The sequence below is a fragment of the Ambystoma mexicanum genome, chromosome 3p (genome assembly GCF_040938575.1).
Source record: "Ambystoma mexicanum isolate Mex_15411 chromosome 3p, UKY_AmexF1_1, whole genome shotgun sequence".
In the NCBI taxonomy this organism is placed as follows: Eukaryota; Metazoa; Chordata; class Amphibia; order Caudata; family Ambystomatidae; genus Ambystoma; species Ambystoma mexicanum.
This window is the reverse complement of record NC_090925.1, coordinates 238,707,140-238,728,529: the sequence shown is the minus strand read 5'-3', so window position 1 is coordinate 238,728,529 and position 21,390 is coordinate 238,707,140.

The window sequence follows — 21,390 nt, the reverse complement described above, 5'->3', positions numbered from 1 at the left end:
CCTGAGCCAATTACATCACCCAGCCCATACAGGCAAGGAAATAATTGCAGCACGAATTAGAGAAGATTGGTTCTGTCCCGAGTTAAATTCTCATGTTTCGAATTTTATCAGCAATTGTCTCACATGTCAACAGTTTACAGCCGGTCATACCCTAAAGGTGATAAGAGGTACCATACCCCGGCCAGAGGGACCTTTTCGGCACCTTCACATTGACTATGTTGATATGATCAACATATGTCAAGGTAATAGGTATATGATTGTAGTAGTATGCCCATTCTCTAGGTGGATTGAAGCAGGGCCCTGTTCACACCCAGATGCATTTAGAGCAGCCAAATTCCTAGTAAGGGAGGTCTTCGCCAGGTGGGGAGTGTGCGAGGTGTTAAGGTCAGACAATGGCCCGCATTTCGCAAACGAAATGTTCCAGCATATCACATCCTTGCTGAGCATAAAACACAAATTTGCATGTGCATACCACCCACAGGCTAACGGTGTATGTGAACGCCTGAATGGCCTATTGAAGGAGGCAATTGCAAAAATACAACAAACAACAAAGAAAAGCTGGTTGTATTGCCTTCCATTAGCCCTATTTGAATTGAGGAATAGGCCAGGGTCCGACCACCACCTCACCCCTCACGAGGTGGTTACTGGACGTCAAATCCGCCTTCCCCTAACGCCAATGTCAAGGGCATTCACTGACCACGAAAGTTCAGCGAGTGTGTTAGGTGATGAAATGTATCAATATGTGTCTTCTTTGATTACTAGTGTTGTGTTTGTGTCTCAACAGCTCGAGCGCACACGGGGCGGGTCTACCAGCAATCAAGAAGAAGGCGCCAGTACAGAATTGGAAAAGGAGAACTTGTGCAAACTTGCCAAAGGTGACCACGTGCTACTTCGCAATTTCAATAGGAAGTGGAACGATAAGCGGTTCACTGGCCCCATCTGGTAGAGGACGTATCAACAAGAGCAGTAAAACTAAAGGACAAGCGTGCCTGGAACCACCTACATGATGTAAAGATCTACAAACTGCAGACCCGCCCCAGCGCCAACGACAGGTCCATTGGAAGAACAGCAACAACATCACCGATTGCGGAAGGAAGTTCTACCACAGACAACGACCCAATTGTTCCCTTACCGTGTCACTACCCAGCTTCCCCGGAGACAATAACTGACGAAGAAAGGGGTGATCCCCATACTGCCCACCCCATGGTCACACGCTCAAAGAGTAAAAATACTTCCGCCATCTGAGCCCAAACCCCCCGCCCATTGACCCCCAAGTATAGTTATAACTGAACTGAAAGACATTGCCTGCACAAATACACATGTAAACACGTGAATGTTCTCTTTTTTCTCTCGCACATACAGGAACTGCGTATTATTGTATTGTTAAGAAAAAAGCTAACTAACAAGTTCACTGCCCAGGCGTAGATGGTACTCCCAGACGATAACTACCCAGAAGAATTGTCACACCAATTTGTATACGAAATAAAAAGACCAACGTACCTAAAAAAGAGAAGGGTACGTGTCTACTACACAGCATTCCTCCTGGCCATAGAATATTCCATGCCCCACCTCCGCCCATACTTGCCGGTCCTAAGAGACAGGTCACTTAGAGTAGCGTGGGAACAGCTCTTCGCCTGGGCACTGAATGACTATTTGATAGGGAGAGCTTAAAGGAAACAAACAACTAACATTTAATAACAAGCATTTTGAGAATTTTTAGGCGGGCAACTTTAACGTCGCAAGAATACGCTGCCAGGACTGCAGCAAGGTAAGAGCAAAATGCCTGTGAGATTAGCATATGTAATAAAAGTAATAGGGATTTTGATGATCACCGGGTTCTTGGCTGCCTCTGTATGGCAGTACAGCTATGCTATTAATTTTATTGCTGCACCCAAACCTAATATACCCCCGTCCCCTGCTGCAACAGGTGTTACGTCAGGTGATAGTAGTAACATTGCACCCAAGCAAAATAGAGTTAAACGCAGCACATACTCAGACAATAAAGGTATTGATAATTATATACAAGATGTAGCACACGTCACAAACAACATATGGTACCAACACATGACCCGCATTGGTTAGCAGACAACTGAGGACAGCTGCTACGTTTGCTCATTAATACCATACGCCATGAGTGCTTCACGAACATTTGTTGCCACAGAAATAGATGAAAAGACAGCACAGTGCATAATATACTTGGCACTGTTCCAAACGAAAGGAAGATTTCAAGGGACAGTAGTGCACATGACATGGAAAACACAAGACTCATACCCATATGAAACAACTTCCTCAAGACCTATTTGAGTTACCACAAGAGCAGTTTACATGCTGAAGCATTCAGATACATAACAAGTGGCCCTGCAAAAGGAGAAACAAAGAAAGTAACACTGCAGTATCTACCATGTGATTGGTACGCCACTGAAGTTCCGGGTAAACAAGGATGTTGGGAGAGGCCGCTGGTGACGATAACAGGAAAGGTGTATCTGGACAACAGCTGGGAGATAGGAGTGATTGGCAGCAACATGGTAACAAAAGAAACTATCTCAACTATCGAGGCACACAATCACCGATGTTGGACGACGTGGATCAAGTATGTACCAATGCTCACGTGGGTAGAAACAGATGAAGACCCAATAACAATACTACCGCTGACTACGCCCAAGGTATGCTACCAGCATAAAGGAGAGGTGGACGTAGGATATAACACCAATTGTGCAAGTGTGATGGAGTTACCTGAGGGGGGAGCAGGAACAGCAGTAATAATGGACCATATTTGGGCCTGTGGAGAAAAGGCATACCATACACTGCCTCCCCTGTGGAATGGTGTGTGCACAATGGTGCACGTCAATGTACCATCACTAGTGGTACCTAAGAAGCATGTCAATGTGGCGAACTTTCCCAAAATGGATGAAGGGGACAAGAGAAAAAAGAGATCTGCACCACTTCAGGAGGAGCAAGGGAACAGGACCAACAGCAATGATAATGTCCTAAATAGAAGAAAAAGACAAGGAGAGCCACTGACAGGAAATTACCTGTGGGGAAGGTCGGAAACGGCACTAACCTCAATACCGCCAGAACACAGACTATTCAGCAGAGCAGCAATGTTCTTCTCCTCAATAATACACCCGGGACTGCAGGCTTACGCAAACGCAAAATGGCTCCAAATAACTAGATGGGAACTAATGATGACCATCAATTCTACAGTAAATGGGTTTAACGCAATAAAAGAGGAGCTGCGAGCTATAAGGATGGTAGCACTCCAGAACAGATATGTATTGGACCTTCTCACAGCAATGGAAGGAGGAGTTTGTGCAAAGATAGGACAATCATGCTGCACGTTCATACCTGCCAACGATGCTGACAATGGTACACTGACAGAAGCAGTTTCACAATTGGCCCAGATGCACTCCAAAATGATGGATGAAAGTAACGGTGTAAACAAGGATAAGAGCTGGTTTTCACTATTATGGTCATGGATGCCATCCTGGCTGTCAGATGGACTGAAAATAATAGTGGGTTGTACTATTTTGGCTGGAGCTACGCTGATCATAATTAGATTTTGGAAGGCCCGGAAGGCACGTACCACTGACGAGTTGCTCGAAATGGTGGGAATGCACCCCTTGATGCCAGCAGATGACGGCCAACATACAGGCGTGATAATACAGGAGAGGGAGAAGTTGCGCACCCAAATCATCACCAACCATCTAGACCCACCATCAGTGAAAATCGAGAACCCAAGAAACCCCAGGAGCTACATAGGAAAATGGGTATACTGTACTCCTGGAGGAACCTGTGAATATATGTATTGGTCATTTGAAGATCATGTAAACCATTATGGACATCTAGAAGGAATAACTAAGATATGGCGAGTAAGAGGAGATAACGAGAAGGATATGTTTGTGGTCGACAAGTCGACCAGAGGGGGGACTGAAGTGGGAGAATGGAAGACCAGGCTCCCGTCTTTCACCTCTCGCGCTTGGCCTAGAGGATCACGACCCAGACACCCGCCACGAGAGGAGTTTGTCCATTTACCAGACGACCAGATACCCTGGTACAGGAACATACGGATGTGTCCATCTGCCTGCCCAGCAGCCCGCACTGGCCATGCCGACACCTGCGGCACGGACCAACTAGACTAAAATCTACACGTCGTTAGAGATGCCATGACGACCTAGACAACGGGAAGCACATCTGTACAAATATACACACTGGACATTCCCACACCGATCTACACGAAGAATATACTCAGTGCTATGACGTAGGCGACAGGCATATTCACGGACGTGCATCTTTATTATTTTTACATAGGCTTTCAGAATGCAGAAACGCAAGACGCGTCATGAACTCATCTACAAAGCTTGCTCACGCTTCTCTTGAAACCAGTTACCACCATGAGAAGTATAATGAAGACACGATACTGGTCATGGAACTATATGCTACTATAACCTAAAGCACCTATGCACCAAACGGACCACTTATGCACCAGGCCCAAGTAGGCCTCAAACAAGAGCTCCCGTGGACATTAACAAAGCAAGAGTCAGGTTGCTGATCCTGCAGAATGAGCCCGGTGAAACAACCAGCCAAGGTCGCAATGTTGCAAACCCACATTCCAAGAACAAATCATCAAAGGCACGATGTTGCAACCTCGCACTCCGCGCACCAACGTTAAAGTCACACCTGCAAATTAAACCAGACACACAGTGGAAAAGCAATATTAATTGTGCAGAATTCTGCCTCAAACACGGTCCCTCCCCACGTGACCAAGCCGAACCTGACGAGATGCCAAACCCAGGAGAAAAGAGGCGTCTGGATCCCTCGCTACCAGACACAGGCAGATACACTTGAAAGGCTCAATGGACATCTGCGACAGTGGGAGCGGTCAGCCTTCCATCTATGAATAAATCCTCACATTGTCTGCACGTACCCATAGTGAAACATTGTTGCAAATTGCCGGTACACCAAGAGCTGGGAACGGCGGTGGTCCCAGGCTGGGAAGCTCACGGGCGCACCAATCAGAACATGGGGCTCTTATCACTGATGCCAGTAATATTAACCAATCCTCAGGAGTCTTCATATAACAATTCTCATGTATCTAATTGAAGGGACAACCCAGATATATCACCTGACTACCCTTTGTCCACTAACATTGTTCTCTATATGTGTGCTATACTAACCCTACCACTCGAGCAACCAATTAAGAGTGGCGATAGGTTTTTTGTTAACTTTCTGAAGTGACGCAAGTAGCGCGTCATAATACAGTAAAAAGGGCCTGCGAGCCCCACGATTGTGTGTGTGTCAGGACGGACGCGTACGCTCCTTGACCCATCCCTGCCGTTTTGTCTAATAAACAGCAGAGTCACCTTGCTCCTTGTGTGTGTCTCATACTCTATCTCATCTGGGATATACACGGGAGGAGTTGGGGCCTCCCTGCCTGGAGGTCTGCGGACGGCCCGGCCGACCCCGGCAGAATTTCCCCCCGACAGCATACAGAAAAGAAATACCAAAGTTCAAAAGCACTTCTGCTGAAATGCCAAACAAAGTATGTGTGTGTTGTCGTAGAACTCTCTATAAAAAGATCACCAAAACTGTAGATATAATGCAGAAAATAGAAGGCAATGAAGAATCCCAATGGTTTCAGTTAGCTCTGTGCCTTCTAGCAGAAAACAAGTATGACATTACCAACACCTCCATACTGCGCACATACTGCACTGATAAACTTGACAATAAACAAAGGCCTTCACAGGCAATTAGTAATAATTTGGAACTATTTCCACTGCCAAACGCAATGCAGCAGCTTACTTTGTATGAGAGTATTATAATACAAACAGTGCACCCATTTCAAGCAATAATATGTCTTCAACCAGAAACTGCAAAATTACCTCACACCGAATTACTGAAAGGCATTCATGGTAAACTACTCTATTTACCATTAGATCTAAAACAAAATGTAGATGTTCTAGTAGTGCAAAGGCCAATACATGAATCTTTGATTATCCTGATAAATGGTGAACCTACAAAAGACAAAAAAATGTGGCAACAACTAGTGGACTTAACCAAAGTTAGAGAGGCGTTGCAGTATCTTAAAGAAAACAATGAATACTACAAGGAAATAAATGTTCAGGAAAACCTGAGAGAAACAACCAAAATAATTTAGAACTCCTCAACAAGTGGCCAATTTGGACATCTAGATCCTAGTGCAGCCTCCAGTATTTTAGACCACTATACAATTCATCCACTGCACTCCGAAGACACCATAGATGATACACTAGAAACATATCAAATACAGCAAGCCAAAGGAGCGCCAATCAGTATATGGGAAAAAAGTGTGGAAGCACAGGCCTATCCTCTACTATTCCCCACTGGTAACGGTGCAAAATATGATGAAAGAAGCACACAATAACAGCATCAGAATACCGCTGTTTATGAATGTATTCTGAAGATCCTAGATTTGGACAGAGCATTGAGTACATATTCCACCTGCTCTTTGAAAGTGAACTAGCAATGCTATGTTGTAGAGTTGCCAACACATTCAAAACAGGTTCCCATTTCCAAAACATGTCTGCTACACAACTACTGCAAGAGAAGGACACAGTTTTACAGTCAAGTGTTACAAATCTCTTGGCAAACATGCGTGGTATGAAAGAGTACTGGTTCCGATGGCATGCTGATGTATGTACTTTAAGTAGTACCTAGTATGCATGGGAAGACTTGCACACTTTCCTGCGCATAGCAAACAAAAACAAAACAGGTGTAGACATGAAAACACCAGAAGAGCTATGCTCTCGATCCAGTAAATGTTTCACGCTACTTTCATCATAGCTTCCTTGCCATGCTCCACTTCATTTGCAATAAAGCACTTCCTCCCCTTAGAGAAGTGCAACACTTCTTTTGGAGAAAAGAATATCAAGCCAGAGGAGCACCACACATCCACATGCTTTTGTGGATTAAACATGCTCCTAAATTTGGTGAGGAAAGTGATGAAACTGTTTTGTAGTTCATTCACAAATATCGTACTTGCGAAATCCCTTCATAAAGTACCCGTAGTGACCTACGAGCACACATTTTGCAATTCCAAAGACACAAGTGTGGCAAGTATTGTCGACACAAATATAAGAACAGAGGCAAATACTACACCAAATGTCGCTTTGTTTGTTTGTCTGTCTATTTTATTTGTATTGCGCACCAGACCCAGAGGTATCAGGGCGCAGCAGTAACAAGGAAGTTCAGGGCTTAGTTACAGAAATAAATTACACAAAGAAAAATGGAACACAATAAGGCAGAAGGTAGCAAATACATGTCATCATAAACAGGAACAAGCAAGAATACAATATGTACAAACTATAAGGATTCTGTGTACAGAGTGGTTAATGGTCTGTTGTCTTCAACCAATTGAAGGTTTGATCTGCTCGGAGTGAAGGTGGCAGTGAGTTCCAGGACTGGGTCGCTTTGACAGGAAAGCTGCTGCCCCCAACCGTTGACAGTTTAAACCTGGTAATATTGAGGCAGTTGGTGTTGATGAGTCTGGAGGTTCTAGTAGAAGATATTCTATGGAATCTCTCAGACAGATAGGAGCAGCATTATTCAATGATTTATGAGTGAATGAGGCGGTTTTGAGTAGGATTATATCCTTGGTAGAGAACCAACTATTTTGTCCCCTAATCTCAGATATATGCTCTCTTCCAGCTACACCGAGGGCCGCTCTAAGGGCATTATTTTGGAGGGTTTGGATTCACCTGATGATATATTTGTTGGAGCCGATGTAGAGGGCGTTACAATAGTCCAGCCGGGACAGAATTAGAGCTCTGACGAGAATGATGCAGCTATTGTTGGAGAAAAATGGTTTGCCAGTCCTAATGAGTTCACAAGTGTAAGCAGTGGCAAAGGCAATGGCATTAAATTGTTTGGTAAAGGTAAGAGTGGAATTGAATTAAAAGCCTAGGGTTTTTGCTTTGTTAGCAACTTGATGAGGTTGCCGTCGATTAAGAAGGAGGTATATTCTTGGCTTCGTTTTTTGAGGTTGGTGGTGGTGGTACCCAGTATGATGAGCTCTGTTTTGTCATCATTCAGGCATAGACCATATATGGCCATCCATGCCTGGATGATGAGATAAACTCTATTCACCAAGGCCAAATCGTTGCCATAATCCCTGGAAAGTGGGAGGAGAATCTCAGTATCATCTGCATAGTTAGTGTAGGTGATACTGAGATGGTCCAGATCATCAAAAAGGGGCAGGTAATGGGAATGAGGTCAGCAGCTACTGAAGGGGAGAAGACCCTCATGGATCTATCACTTAAGAAATACTTGATCCAGACTATGGTCTCCTTAGAGAAGGGAGCAGCAGAGACTAGATGGCTGCATAAGACCTTGAGATCCACAATATCAAATGCAGCCAAGAGGTCAAGGAGGAGGAGGGCTGATTTCCCTTTGTCCCTTAGTTCATCAACTTGGGCCTTAAATTCAATGTGGGTGGTCGCTTTACTTTGTTGATTGGCGGGATCCTAGCAGATTGTTTGATTCCAGGTATTTCTAGATTTGTAAATATGCAACCTTATCCAAGATTTTTAAGAGAAAGGGAAGTGTCGTGCTAGGCCAGTAACTTTTTGGTATCAAAGGGTCAAGGGTTTGTTTAATGATGCCAGTTGTACATGAAGCATTGATAAGCTTAAATATGAAGGGTGTTAGATCTCTAGCTGTGTCCTTGATGGGCTGAGCAGGACAAAGATCACCCTGGCAGTTGGATGGTTTAAGTGATAACATTACTTTTTTCCACCTCTAGAGTAGAGGTTTTGGAGAAATTGAAGCGAATGGATGGCCTGTCAGCAGTCAGAGGGGTGTTGTTGGGGGAAATGAGACAGGTACGGTAGTTAGGGATCATTCTTTTGGGCTATTTTGTTTTGGAGGGTGGTCACTTTGTTAGTTGCTGAATATCGGAGCACCAGGTTTTGTCTTTGGTGCAGGTATCGGCATAGGGGTGGGGGACTCTAGTTCTTTTAGTATCATGAATAATTCCTTCCTACTGGAGTTAGCTTGTGAGATACAATTATTATAGGATTCTCGTTTGGCCTGGCAGATATCTTTTTTGTAAAGGTATGAGATATTGATGAGTTTAATTCTGTTTTCTTCTGTGGGGAGTAGATTCCAAGAAACTTTACAGTTTCTTTTTTTTGTTTGTGCCAAAGGTCTTTTTGGAAAGGGCTGAATTATTTGTTCAAGTGAGCTTTGGGCTTGCTGTGTCTTAACCCTTTAACTGCCATGGGTATTTCCCCTCAGTGCCAGGGCCTTTTTTGGTGATTTCGGTATGTGGCCACTCAATGGCTTGTAACTTTTTTGTTACATGAGGTATCTCGGCCGAATTTGGCTCCTTTTTTTCCCACATGTAGGTGGTCGTAACGCCATCCAGGAATCCTAGGTTGCTGTAGGGGGGTGAGAGAAAATAAGAAAAAAGGGCGAACATTTTGTTTTTTTAAAAAAAATGCCAATAAAATGATGTACAAAGAAGCCTGTGGTTTTTTCTTTGTAAGAGCTAGGAACAAATGGTTTGCTGTGCTGAGTTCCCCAATTTCCTGGATTTCAAGAACAGGTTGAGTGGAAACGAAAAAAAAATATTTTGATGTGGTTATCAACCGTTTTGTGAGAGGTAGGCGATTTTGGCCATTTTTGCCAATTGGACATGCATGGACGGAATGGAAGAAAAGGGTAGGAAAGCCGAATTGGAAGACAGAAAGGCATATATTTGTGAAAAGTTGACAAAATTCCAAGTTTAGGAAGGGGTGATTTGCGTAGGTCAGGTAACAACTAGGTAGGGGAAAATGCCATAGACTGGAGAAAAAGTGGGAAAATGACCGAAAAAAAGGTATGTGTTGGACATGGTTGGCTTGGTACGGCAATGGCTTCTATGAATTTTGAGAAAAGCAATGCTCCGCTACCTTCCCCTGACTCTTGCAGTTAGGAAAGCACACATTTTTTGTATTTATTTTACAAAACAAGCAATACCACAAGCCAAACACAGAGCCATGTTACACAGGAGTTTTATGCTCACGGCCTGAACAGAAGCACTTAGCATGTGTAAATCGGGAAAACCAATGTGGTGAGGAATGGCAAGCATCCATTTTTTTAAAGAGAACAGGCAGACCTTTTCAAGGGTAGGTGACTTGTGCAGGTTACAAACATGTATGGTGCCTAAAGCAGCGACTACATGTAGGTCACATTTGGGAACTGAAAGGGTTGTGTGACAAAGGGGACCAGCAAATGGTTCAAAATGTTATGAAAACCACACAAACACAACAAATGTTATACCTTTGTGCATTCCCACAGGTGTCCTGATGAAAACGGTACGTCACATGTGTGGGTGCACCTACCTGGGCGCCAAGGGGAAAGCCTAAAACACAAGTAACCCCAAGTCTGTTTTCACACCTGAATTGCACACTCCCACATCATACAGATATGGGCCTCGGGTGTCCAAGCCACCAAGGAAAACAGGGAACCCCATGGATTTCTGAAAAGATGACACCCGTGGGAATCGGCAGAGGTATGATTTGGGCAAATTGGCCCCGAATTTATTACCCAGACACCCCCGCAAAGTCCAAAGTGTGGGGAAAAACGCATTTTCCGCACATTTCACTCGGCACACCCATCGAAACACGCAGACAACAACACATGGCCTACAGTCCCACGTTCCCAGAGGTGTCCCAATGAAAACGGTACCTCACATGTGTGGGTGCACCTACCTGGGCGCCAAGGGGAAAGCCTAAAACACAAGTAGCCCCAAGTCTGTTTTCACACCGGAATTGCACACTCTCACATCATACAGATATGGGCCTCGGGTATCCAAGGCACCAAGGAAAACAGGAAACCCCATGCATTTCCGGAAAGAGGACACCCATGGGAATCCGCAGAGGTATGACTTGCGCACATCGGCCCAGACATTATTACCCAGACACCCCCGCAAAGTCCGAAATATGGGGAAAAAAACACATTTTCCGTACACATTTCACTCGGCGCACCCATCTAAACATGCTGCTAACAACACATGGCCTACTGTACCCCGTTCCCACAGGTGTCCCGATGAAAACGGTACCTCACATGTGTGGGTGTCCAAGCCACCAAGGAAAACAGGGAACCCCATGCACTTCCAAAAAGAGGACACCGGTGGGAATCGGTAGAGGTATGATTTGGGCAAATTGGCCCAGAATTTATTACCCAGACACCCCTGCAAAGTCCGAAATGTGTGGAAAAAAATGCATTTTCCGCACATTTCACTCAGCGCACCCATCGAAACATGCCGCCAACAACACACCGTCTCGCATTCCCACAGGTGTCCCGATGAAAATGGTACCTCACATGTGTGGGTGCACCTACCTGGGCGCCAAGGGGAAAGCCTCAAACACAAGTAACCCCAAGTCTGTTTTCACACCTGAATTGCACACTCTCACATCATACAGATATGGGCCTCGGGTGTCCAAGCCACCAAGGAAAACAGGGAACCCCATGCATTTCCGAAAAGAGGACACCTACCGTCTCACATTCCCACAGGTGTCCCGATGAAAATGGTACCTCACATGTGTGGGTGCACCTACCTGGGCGCCAAGGGGAAAGCCTCAAACACAAGTAACCCCAAGTCTGTTTTTACACCTGAATTGCACACTCTCACATCATACAGATATGGGCCTTGGGTGTCCAAGCCACCAAGGAAAACATGGAACCCCATACATTTCCGAAAAGAGGACACCCGTGGGAATCCGCAGAGGTATGATTTGCACACATCGGCCCAGAATGTATTACCCAGACAACCCTGCAAAGTCCGAAATGTGGGGAAAAAAATGCATTTTCCGCACATTTCGCTCGGCTCACCCATCGAAACATGCCCCCAACAACACATGGGGCCTCATTACGAGAATCCCTCTAAAACTGGGCCCATTACCGGCATGGAGTAAGTAGTGGGTCCGTGCTTGTTTGACGCAGCTAATAGCGGCTGATTACGAGTGCGCGAGCATGCAGCGGAACCGCGCCTTCAACAGGCCAAAGGTCTGCTCAATCACGACACGGGTACGGGTATGAACCCGATTGTACTCCTCTTCATGGCTGTTCCGTGGATTCCACACAGGGGTAAGTAGCCACGGCTTCAAGGGATGGACCCCATCACCTGCATGGGAGTACAACGAGGTCTGTGTGAGTCACTCTGAGATGCCACCTTCAGGATTCACAGCCATGGCCGCAGCTATTTGCTGTTGACATGCACATGTCCCTGTACGTATGCACAAAGATTATTTAGATGCATTGCATACTGCAATATGGTGTGCTAGACTGAATGGCATTGTACAGATGATAAGGGTGATTACTTGAATGCTAATGTGGATGTACTGTGGATGCCGAACATTGTCTTGCCTCCCATGATTGCAGTGTATACTACTGTGTGCATAATCACACTAGCCACATTGGAACAGTTGCAATCATGTTTGGTCATGCATCGCTTGACATACCCATGGTGGCCAGGTTGTGCATCTTACATCTTGTCATTGATATACGGCATTGGTCCAATGTGTAGCAGTGATGTGTCATGTTCGGGTTGGGAGGTTCAGGTCAGGAGTGTTTAGCTTTGAGTGCATTGTCCACTCACTGCCCATTCCCACCTTGGTGGAGTATGCATCCCCCACCTCACAACCCCGATGCACTGCATAGGGCCAGTCAGGCAACTCACCAAGCAGCCAGGCACGTCGTCCAGCATGTCGCTCCATGTGACGGGGTAGCGTGGAGTTATGCAGCACCGTGGCATCATGTGTAGATCTGGGATATTGGGCACAACAATGTGTGATGATCCTGCTGGAGTCACATACCATCTGTACATTGATGGAGTGGTATTACTTGCGGTTGCGGTACACAGCCTCTATGGCATGAGGGACTACCAATTCGACATGGGTGCAGTCGAGGGCACCGACGCAATTGGGCATGCCTGCCAGTGCATGGAAGCCTACTTTGGTGTTGGCAATCTCCTGGGCAGTCTGTGGTAGGGATATGTGGGTGCTAGCATGCTTCAGGAGGGCATCCAGCACTTGGGTCAGCATGCGTGAAAAGAGTGTTTGTGATATGCCATGCAGCTGGCCCACTGTGTGTTGGTAAGTGCCTGTGGCCAGGAAGTGGAGCACAGACACCACCTTTAGTAGCGGAGGGATGGCAGTAAGTATTTCAATAAAGCTTGACGATGTAGTCATGTATCATGTCCACAATGGTGGTGATGGTGTCCCGGTCCAACCGGCACAGGGTGTGGATCTGCTCAGGGGGTAGATTAAATTGACTGGGTCTGATGTGAGGGATTGAAGGCTGCCTACGAGGTACTACTGGCTGCACTGGTGGTAATTGCTGGACCTGTCTCACCCTCCTTCTCCTCCTTCTCCTCCTGCATCTCCTCTGTGGTGCCTGTGGCTGTGGCTGTGGTTCTTGTTGTAGTTGGTGTTGTTGCTGTAGTTGTAGCAGTATAGGCATTTCCTCCAGCCCCATGATTGCAACAGCTATTGGTATCATTTTGGTGTTGGAAGGGGTTTGGTGTGTGGGTGTACTCTTTTTATACTGGGACAGGCTCCATTGACTCCACCTGTGGTGATTGTGTGCACCTGTGGCAGTTGAATTCACTGCAGGTTGCTGTTTACGGCCGCCGTCGTCGGGCAGGCCCTATTTACCGCCTTCGGGATGCCAGTAAGTGCATGCCCGCACAACTTGTGATGTTCTCCTATTACCGGCATCCCTGTATTTCCTCTGCGAAGAGTTGCGTGCACGCACGAAGGCCGGTATAGAGGGGCACGGTACGGGCGGTGGCGGTATTGGAGGGTTGTCGAGATGTAATGGGCCGGACCCGTTAACGAAGATGGTAATACCATTCCGCCTTCCTCTTTTCATTACCTCCATTCTGGTAATGAGGCCCAATGTCTACATTAACAAAAGAGCTATAAACACACATATTCACTAACTTCTTTCTTTTACAATTGCAGTGAAGACCACTCTCCTGAAAAGCAGCAGCTTCTGAAGTACAAACAAGAACTTAGAAGAAACCTACTCTTTAATACAAAAAAGTAAGTACAATACTACCATAATGTTCTAACTGTTACTCAAACACAATAGTATTTTAGTATTGTAGAACAAACATGTGTATTAACCCTCTACCATTAGATTTAGTATTAGTGCTTCCCCTCACCAGCTGCATACTTTATATTGTCATCTGAAGCCCAGTATAGTAACACACAAATACAAGAATAGCCTTCCCAACTTGATGTAGCTGCCCATTGCACAATCACACACCTCCACAATCATCCTTACCATCATACTCCGACACTCATGCACAAAGCATGCATACACAGCCCAACCAACACTTTCCTTTTTGTCTCCAACAGACCCCAAAGAATGCCTACAAAAAGCAACTCCGTAGAAAGCAACGCAGAAGTAGAGCAAATCAAAATTAACGTGTCCAAAATAAGCATCCATCTCTAGCAGATTTTGTACAAAAAGTTCAAACAAAACAGCTAATACAGTCATTAAGCGAAACAAAACAAGCTTCCAGTTCAGAAACTTTGCCTCCTCTATCAAAATGTAAAACGAAACAGAAAGTGATTAACAAGACTTCAGCCACCACTACTGCTAACGCTGAACCTATAAATCTTGATGTAGTGGCAAGTAACCATACCAAAACAAATATTTTACAAAAAAAATAACAAAATATTTTACAAAAAATGTTATGCCACAGAGTCCTTCAGAACGTTATAAAAACAGGAGAGAAATCAAGCACAACCCTTAAAACCTAATGTAGAAAAAATATTCTAGAAGCTCTCAAAAGAAAGTTATTTATTTTAATTTTAAAAAGAATGAAACCACCAACAAAACTAACTACTAAACTACAAAAAAAACTTCTCAATTAATGGAATATCAACAAAAATAGCTTCTTAAACATCTGTAGAGGTGAATGGAGTCACACCGTGAGCACAGAACCATATTTTAATGAAGAATCATATAAACAAAAGCAAACAAATCCAATTGCCATAAATAGCAGTGGACGAGGGTATGAAAAACTTAATAACACCATTATGGAACAAGAAACTCTTCTCACAAAAATATCCCCAGAAAACTTAGAATCACCTCTCCATTCTACTGAACCAAAACATCCCGTCTAAAAATGGCCATGCACATTAATGTGTAACATTGCTGTTAGGGAGAATTCTCTGTTTAGGCTGAATTTCCTAACCTAGTGAGTCCCCCAGCAGCTTTGCTGGATTTCTGGAGTTTGTTTTTTTTTCATCCTGCCAAGAGTGAGACTCTTTTCCTCCCACTCTTGGACATGATTTGTGGTATTTCTTTGAATGTTAATGTGTTCTATGGGCTATGGGGTCTTTTACTCCATAGGGCCTCATGTGTTTTGCTATGTGTGTTACACCGCACCCTCCGTGCCGTAACACTGGGGTATCCTAGGTGACCCCCACCATAGACCCCATACCCTGGGACTGACTACTGTCTCGCAGGGCATGCAAAGTCAACATTGGCTTTACTAGACCTAAAATTACTAACAGAACTAGTACAAACCATACTATTGTGGACGTGCTGGTAGGGGTAATTCGATTACCCCTGGGTCTGTTGTTCGAGGGGGCACTGTCCCGTCCCCCCTCGTCAAGTTTTGGCTGGAGGCAGTGGATACTACTTTTTTATATTCGACCGCGAATATATTCCTATGGGATTGTTCCCATTGTTCGAGGCTAATACTTTTTCACATTAGTCTCTAACATACCGCCGGTTTATTTGTTTTAAATGAATCCACCGGTTGGTATTTTCTGCCAGAACTTGGTTTTTAAAATGGCGTATGTGTTCGCCTCTGTAACTCCAAACCAAAGGTTGAGCCCTTTGTTCCACTTTTGGTGGGCTTCTTCACAGAAGCCCTTAGAGTGCTGCCATTCTGTCTGGGTACCACAGGGGGTGTGGGAGGGGGTTTAGGCACCCTGGACTGAGTTGCCTTGCCAACTGAAGTCGCACTCTGGTGTGATTGGCCCGAGTGGTGAGCCGCCCCGCTCACCACTTAGCATGTTTGATTGACAGCTAGGCTGAATGAATGGGGGTTTTCTGCATAAAAGTAGGGCTTTTGGGACTGGAACTTCAGAAGTCGCCACAGGACCTAAGAATCCAACGAGAGTAAAGCTGAGCCGACCTGCAACGACGACACCTCCGGTGGAGCCCTGCTGAACTGACTCACCACTTCCCAACGACAGAGGAGATCTCCCTGCTGGAGAGTCTTCTTCCCCTGAATGGTGGGAACAACCAGTCCCTTGCTTTTTCTTCGCTTCCAGGACGTCTAGTGGTCGAATTGCCCGTGCTGAGCACCCCGGCAACTGGATAGCCACTAACCACTGTACCGTGACCAAAAGGTGGTGCCTTGTGACTGAGCACTCCGCGGCTGGTCTCTTCCCTGGTGGTGCAACGATCTTCAACTTTCCACTACGGCGAGATCATCTCTTCTTCTGGAAAAGCCCCGACTTGCATCCAGCACCAGGAACAACTGCCCCCGCCGGAGCTGTCTCTTCACTTACAAGGTACTGTGTCCACCTGGCTTCCCTTGAAACGGTTAGCGTGATGTGTGTTAAATCCTTACCTATCCACTGGGTCGCCTCCAGACCTTCTTAACTTTTGTTCTAAAACTGGTCCAACCTTTTTGTGACATTTTGCTACAAAGACTTGAAGTGCATTTCCACTGTGGTACTTTTGGGACATACCGCCTTGCCTCTCCGAGTGGGCCGGGCCTCTGAACTTTGTGATCTACGATAGACCCTGCCTTGCTTGTCTTGCATTTGCTTCGTAAAAGTGTTGGTACTGAGTTGGTTTCATACCCTGCCTTTTTCTCTCCCTTTCTAACGAATACTAGAGTGCCATCTAGGTTAAAGCATTCACCTCTGTCTGCAAATAATTGGTGCCGTTGAACCTAGACTTGTCGAAATATTGTTATGGGATTGATATATACTTCTAGTAACTGTGATTGAAGTTGTTTACCATATTAGTGCCAGTGTGTTTTTCATAGATGTGTTTTTAAATAAATAATTATATATCTTTACACCCAATCTCTGATCAGTGTCTGCTTGTCCTACTGTGTAAATTGCCCTATCTTGTATACTCGAAATACTGCCTAACTCGTCTTGAGAGAAGTCTGACTGCTCAGCCACAGCTACCAGGTAAATCTGGGTGGTACAGACTGCTACCAATTGGGTCTACTGCTAACTCCTGTAGTCTTAAACTTTTTGCAGTGGTCCCAGAGGGAACTGCACAGGTTTCTGCCTACTATGGAAGTTTACAGTCAAGAGTCCTTGTCAGGTAAAAATACTGAGAGTTTGAGAGCTCTCTGTAGACAAGAGAATCTTTCTGTAAGAGGCAAGAAAATAGAACTGATAGCAAGATTGCTGGAAAACCAAGGTTTGGGTACTGGTTCAGAGGAACCAACTTCTCCAGCAAATGTAGATGACAGTAATGGTGTTGATCTAAATCAAAGTTCTGATGATAGTGATGAAGAGGCTGAAGAGGAAGGAGAGGCGAACAAAACTGTCTCACCTACCCCTCTGTCTGCCTTACCAGCTGTACCTACTGGGCCTATAGCAGGTCCCACACTAAGTCCTCAAGTCCATGAACTAGAAAAACTAAAAATAGACTTGGAATTCAGAAGGATTACTGCTCAAACTGAACAGAAACACCAAGAAATGCAACAAATTCTTAGGCTCAGAGAAATGGAGCTCAAGCATGAGTTAGAAATAAAAAAGTTGTCTGTTGAAACTGCTTCTGTCTCTGGCTCCTCTAGAAGTTCCAGTCCCAAAAGACCCCGGATACCTAAGTAATTAATTGGTATGTATGAACCAAAGTTGGATGTATTGGATTGGCTGAGTTTGTTTGAGTATAAACATGGGCTCCAGAACATCACAGGTAATGAGCTACTTACCTGGTTGTTCTCTAGGCTCCCCCCTGTTGCAACTGATGCGGTAATGGAGTTGGGGGAGGAGGATAGGAGAGAGTATGAAGGTGTGAAACTAGCTCTGATAGCTAGATTTGGGAAGACCCCTTCCCAGTATCTTAAGAGGTTTAGATCCCTCAAAAAGCATGATGGTACCCCTTGGGCTACCTGGGTGAGTGAAGGGTTGAAAAACTTAGAGGGATGGATTAAGGGTTACAAGGTGAACACTTATGAGGGTATGAAGAATCTTTTTATGTTGGAGTCTATTTATGATGCCTGTTCTCCTGAGCTCAGACAGCACTTGGCTGATTCAAAGGAATTGGATTCCAGGAAGCTAGCTAAGGCTGCTGACTTGTGGGTTGCCAACAGGGCTACTCATAAGGATTCTGGGGCAACGCAGAAAAAGGATGAGGGAAAACAGCCTAAACAAGACTCAAAAGAGAATTCTTATAACTCAAATTCCAAAGAGGGCCCCAAACAAAACCATAAGGGTAAGCCACAAGGAAAACCACAGCAGAATAGTGTACCTCCTAGTGCGAAACCAGAGGGAGGCCAGAACAAGCCACCATTCCAGAAAGTATTCTGTAAATGCTTTGTTTGTGGCTCTACTGACCATGTGAAAGGAGATCCCAGATGCAAGGGTAAACCTTCAGGGGTCCAGCTTGTCGCCTTAGCCTTCGCTCCAGAGGAGGAAGTCCAAATGGCAAGTGGAAACTTTCTACTGCTGGCTGATGAACCCATTGGAGTCTCAGCCAGTGTTTCTTTAGTGTCTCTGGGTTTGTGGGAACAACAGAATTTAGATGTCTATAATTCTATCCCAGAGTATACTAAAGAGTATTATAAGGACAGTATCCAGGTGAATGGTCAGGAGACTCCTGCCATTAGGGACACTGGGGCCAGCATAACTGTGGTGTATACATCTTTTTTTCAGGCTAAGGATGTTGCTAAGGCACCCAAACGCCTCACCAAGTTAGCTGGAGGGCCTGTGCAGATGCTTCCCCAATTACCAGTTCTCATCCAGTGAAATGACATGACTGTGAAGATACATGCCAGCATACAGAGTGAGGTACCAGGACGAGTTCTGTTGGGTAATGATTTAAAAACTCTTGGAGTTGTGTATCATACCCCCAGACCTCCTAGTAAACGGTTACAGGAGCTAACCAGACCTGCAAGGGAGAGAACCATGAGAGGTACTCCCAAGGAGATGATGAAGAAGGATATCACTCCTGCTCCACTGGATTTGTCAGCTGCTGTCTCAAAAAAATCAGAAGCGAAAGGGAAACCTAAAACTTCTAAACCGAAACCAGCAGCCAGCACTTCAGTGCAGCCAACAAGGACTTCCCCTCGGTTGTCCAAAGTTACACCAGTAACTCCCCCTCCAGCTGAGGCTGAGAGGGTGGTACAACCCTGTGTGGTGGAATTAGACTCTGAGGAAGAGCTAATGGAAGGCCAGGAACTCATTGGAGATCTGGATCCTGTTGACCATCCTGAGCTGCAGTGTTTACTGGCAGAAGGTGGACCCAACAGGGCAGACTTCAGTAAGGGACAGAGAGAATGTCCAACTCTGGAAGGTCTTCGCCACCAGGCAGAAGCTCAGGCTGAAGGGCAAGAGCCTGTGAAATACAGGTTGCACTGGGAAGATGGCCTCTTCTACAGTGAACCGACAGAGTCTGAACCTGGAGACTACAAATGACTTGTAGTACCCCAAGAGAACAGACGACAGTTCTTGCAGTTAGCCCACGAGATTCCTTTGGCTGGTCACTTGAGTTTCAAGAAGACTAAGGAAAGGCTCTCTCTCTACTTTTATTGGCCGAAGATGGGGGCCGAAGTAGAAAATAACTGCAGGAGCTGCCACACCTGACAGACCTCTGGTAAGGTTGGCTCCAAGAATGTGGCACCTTCAGTGCCTCTCCCAGTTGTGGGAGTCCCATTTGAGAGAGTAGGGATTGACATTGTTGGTCCCCTTGATCTTCCAACCTCCTCAGGCAACAAGTTTATACTTGTTGTAGAAGACCATGCTACTAGGTATCCTGAGGCCATTCCTATGAGGACTGTTACATCTCCGGCTGTGGCTAAGGCCCTCCTTGGTATTTTTACCAGAGTCGGGTTTCCTAAGGACGTAATCTCTGACAGGGGGTCAAACTTTATGTCCCGCTACATGAAAGCCATGTGGAAAACCTGTGGAGTTACTTACAAGTTCTCAACAGCTTACCACCCACAAACCAATGGGTTGGTAGAGAGGTTCAACCAAACCATGAAGAGCATAATAGGTGCTTTAGAGGACCCCCTTAAACGAAAGTGGGATCTTCTACTGCCATGCCTTCTCTTTGCTTATAGGGAAGTCCCTCAGGAGGGAGTAGGTTATTCTCCCTTTGAACGTCTCTATGGTCATCCCGTCAGAGGTCCATTGGCCCTGATTAAGGAGGGGTTGGAGAGTCCTCCTTCCCCCAAGCCAGTCAGAGTGACTGACTACGTGGTAGGTCTCCGGAGGAGAATATCACACATGATGGCAGAAGCAAGTGATAACTTGAAAGCTGGACAAGCATTGGTCAAGCACTGGCATGATCAAAAGGCTAACATGGTTGAGTTCACTCAAGACCAGCTAGTTCTCGTTATGATCCCAACAAGGCAGAGGGCCTTGCAAGACAAATGGATGGGACCCTTCAGAGTTGTGGGCAAACTTGGAGAGGTCAACTATCTGGTGGACTTGGGCAATCCCAAGGAGGCTCCAACAGTCTTCCACACCAACAGACTCAAAGCGTATGTCTCAAGACCTGATGTAGGAGCATTGCTTCTAGAATCATCAAAGGAAGAAGAAGAGAGTGAAGCTCTTCCGGATCTCCTCAGAGGCTTACCTTTAGAAGAAAAGATTGCAGGAGTAATTCTCTCTTCAAATATGACACCTGAGCAACAAGAAGAGTGCAAATCTATGTTGAATCAGTTTGCCTCTCTGTTCTCACTTTCACCAGGCTTGACCCCTTGGGGCCAGCATGATATACTCACTGTTGACTGTCTGCCAGTCAAAAGCAGAGGATACAGAATGTCAGAAAATGTAAGAACCCACATCAAAGGTGAGGTCAGCAAGATGCTTGATATCGGGGTAATAGGGCCCTCTACTAGTCCATGGTCTAGCCCAGTTGTGTTAGTACCAAAGGCAGGATCTAAAGAACTTAGATTCTGTGTGGACTATAGAGCTCTTAATGCAGTCACCAAGACTGATGCCCACCCTTTGCCAAGAACAGATGAGTTGGTGGATAGACTTGGTTCAGCCAAGTTCCTCAGCACATTTGACTTGACATCAGGCTATTGGCAAATAGCCCTGACCGACCATGCCAAGGAGAAAACTGCAGTTTCTACCCCAGTTGGCTTATACCAGTTTAAGGTAATGCCTTTTGGATTAGAAAATGCACCTGCTACATTTCAACGGATGG